Raw genomic sequence first — 3695 nt, 5'->3', positions numbered from 1 at the left:
TGTGGAGTTCAGTATGGAAGCATGTGAGCCGAGTCAGGTATCACAAATCCTTTACACGGGTGGCACCATGAGCCTGCTGAAGAGCTGGTCTGTCAGGGGCCCAGCACAGCAATGGGACTATTTGGAGCTCCAGTCTCAGGAAAACGGCTTTGACTGGTAAAACCAATCTACCAATATAGGGTGACTCTCTCACTGCAGGGCTGGGTACTGGAGGGGATTCGAAGCTCTATAGCAGAGAATAGCCACTAGTTCTTATTTAACGGGGTGTAACCTTGAGAATTAAAATATCAAATAGAAGTTGGCCAGTTCACGGTAAGTAGTGGTTTAGGAAGGTAAGAACAGCCTCTCCTTTCAGGCCAGGAAACACAGAGAAATAGATCTTCTGTTATCTCTTCCCCTAGAGAGCAGAGCTGAAACGACAGCCTCCTCCTTCTCCTCATTGCGGCATCGCTCTGATTGTTGTGATGATTGCCTCAATCCGTAAGGATTTTAAGAAAAATACCTTTTGATTAGTCTCCCCAGCCTAGCACAAGAGGACCGGGCATCCCTCAGCCAGGCAGGTAAGCAGCAGTATTCCCAGCCTGCCGAGAGAGAAAGGTGATGTGGAGCAGACCAGGGGCTGGGGTAGAGCTGGTTTTGCTGCACATCACTCAAGAAGGTGATGAGGAGGAGAGAAAAGGTGCCTGTGAAGAGGAGCACAAACCATAGATGATAGCAGCAGCTAAAGGAGCCCTTTCTGGGAGGAAAGTTGCATCAGGAAATGAGTGTTGGCATTTACCAAAGCCTTTCATAGCTGCCCTCCAGTTGCACGTGTCATTTCTCCTTCACTGCCAGGGCGTGTGCTGGAGCCATCATTTCATATGCCTGACCAGTAATTAATTAGGAGGGGATCAAGGCTGATAATTCCCTGTAATCCCTTCCCTCTCATCGTTTTGTTCAGTAATCCCTTTAATGTTAGCAACCTGGGGGTGGAGAGTGGCCGGGGCAGCAGAGGAAGCTTGAGCTATGGTGTGGTGCTGGCTGAGCTCAGCTGCATGGTGCCAGAGCATCCCTCTAATGGCATCCCCCAAGGTAAGCATCCTAAAGTGGGGGGGACCTCACAGGGTAGTGTGGGAAGGGAGACTTTACTTGTGGGGAGGACAGGGTTTGGGACCATGAAGGAGGGATGGGGCAGGCAGCAGAATCCATCATTCTGTAGCTATGGGTGCCCCATCCCTGGCAGTGTTCAAGACCAAGGTTGGACACAGGGTCTTGGAGCAACCTGCTCTAGTGGAAGGTGTCCCTGCCCGTGGCAGGGGGTTGAAACTGGACGAGTTTTAGTGTCCCTTCCAAACCAAACCATGCTGTTATTCTCCACATGCTGACAGATTTTAGTTTAACCTCAAGGTCTCCACTGAGCACCACGGCATTTCTGCTACCACAGAAGGATTTTCATAGCCAGTTCTCTCCACGATTAGGAGATCCCTGATTTGAGGCCAGCTCCATGCCATTTTTCCTGTGGTACCAGTGAGTACACTTGACCAGTGCTCCCCATCCATATGAACACCATCTGAGGAGGTCTGGTGCTTGCGCTGGTCCTGGTGTCAGCAGCACAAAAGAGGTGTGGAGGCAGGACTTGGCGACGGATAGAGTGCAGAGCTGCTGATGGGTTTGGATGTATAGGAGAGGGGTGGTCAGAAATGATGGGGTTTGGGCAGAAGCGGTTTAGGAAACAAGAAAGGCGGTGTTTGATGCGCCATTGAGCGCTGTAATAGCCCTACATTTCCATATGAATTAGCCACCATTGAGTGCAGATAACGCTGACCCCCCTCTCCTGCCAGGTCAGGAGGAAAAGGGAGGGTGTTGCCAGCCTGCACGGCAAAGTGTTTGGGCGTTGAGAAAGCTCCGGGCTGCCAGGCTCTCACATCCCACTGCCCAGCATCTTCCTCTCCCTCTGACTCTACCTCTTAAGCACTTTTCTTTCCGACAGCTGGAAGAGGAGATGTGAACCTGCCGATTACAGGGACTAAGTGGGTCTGAAGGGCCTTTTGTTTGATCAGAGCCATGGTTATTACTCCTGACAGTCACAGGCAAGGAAGTCTCCAATGTGTGTTTGACTGAGTTAAGGTGCCTTTGATGCAAACTTCTCTTCATCCCATTTAAACTGCAGATCATTTCCATTCACAGTGAGGGGAAGCTAAATAATTCAGTGCCAGACAGCAGCATCGATGCAGCTGGAGATATGGGATGCCTTTACCGAGCAGACATGGCCTTGGCTGTTTGATGGAGGGAGTATGGGGACATGCAGCATCTCTCTGGGCTGGGTGGAGGTCTGACCCACGGTAACACATCTTGATAGAGCAGCTAGGAAAACGCACATGATTGTATAGACTGAAGGAGGGCCATTTGCTGTCACAATCCCTAAATCCCTTCTCTCCGTGTGTTTAATAACACAGATGTCTATAAAGTAAATGCCAGCTGATTACCAGAAAACATATTTGCTGAGCATGGACAACTTTGTAATAATCAAACACCGCAGATGAACACTGACTGTATGAGTTGTAACTTCAGAGATTGCATTTATAATCTGCTGTGTACCCAAATTATAAATACACATAGAGTAAACTCTTCTAACTCCAGATCACAGAGCAAATCCAAGCTGAGTCCCTGGAGTTATTGATCCGTAGTGGCTCCTACCTCTCTTCTGCTGGGGAGCGGGGTGGAAATCTGTTTTCTGGGAGTCATGTGTTGTATGTTTCTAACTCTTCCCTCCCGTGTCTGTGCAGTGTCTTTTATGCACCTTAGAGCCAGAAACACACAGTGGCCACAGCCAGAATCCTTCCTCCATCCTTCTCCTCACCTCGCAGAGATGTAGTTCATAGTGTTAGGAGATGAGCATTGCTATGTACTGACCTGTAAGAGCAAGCCAAGGCAGCCTCTTGCAGGTTTGCAATTGTTGCCAGCTGAATGGTCATCTCATGGCCCAAACAGGGTCATTTCCTTCAAAAGAGTCACCTGTGGCTCCCTTTCTCCAGCATCCCTCTGCACACAGGTAGGAGCAAACGGGCTTCAGCTCGCCCGGGCTTTGTGTTAAACTGCGGCTCTGCTGTAGGCTTTTTTGTCTATGCATCATTTAAAATAGCACAGAAAGTTAAGGATCTGTTCTAAAATAGCTTTGTTAGGAAAAAAAGAGAGAGAAAAGCTTACTCCCTGTGACAATCAAAGGCAGAAAGAACAATCTTCCTGCAGCACCTGCTAAGTTACAGGTGAAGGGGACTGTGTGAGGAATAAATGCGGTGCCTCTGCTTGACACTGCTGACAGGGTCAAGTTTTCCCTGCACCATAATGAGCTCTTGTTAGGGAAGTGGGAGCGGTGAGTGATGCTCTTTTCTCTTGGATCTCTGCATTTCAAGCTGAAGGAGGGTGGTTGGGGATGGGAAGGGAAAAAGGGAAAATGGACTTGTTAGGTATTTCTACTTTGGGCTTGGATGTTCTGAGGATACAGCAGCAGAGGAGGAAAAGATGGGGGCAGGGGTAGCAGGAGGCCAGGCAAGCTCTGCAAACAACCCTCATCTTCCCCCCCTTTTTCTTTTGTACCAATCTATGTTGGTGCCTCCATTAGATGTTTTAGCTTCTGTTTCTGTGATGAGGAACCCAAGAGATGTGTTGGCAAAAGCTTTGCTTTCCTGGCAATAAGGCGGCTGTACAGATTTTGG

This window comes from Nestor notabilis, unplaced genomic scaffold (genome assembly GCF_000696875.1).
Source record: "Nestor notabilis isolate BGI_N333 unplaced genomic scaffold, ASM69687v1 scaffold14187, whole genome shotgun sequence".
Classification (NCBI taxonomy): Eukaryota; Metazoa; Chordata; class Aves; order Psittaciformes; family Psittacidae; genus Nestor; species Nestor notabilis.
This window is presented reverse-complemented; position numbering follows the sequence as displayed.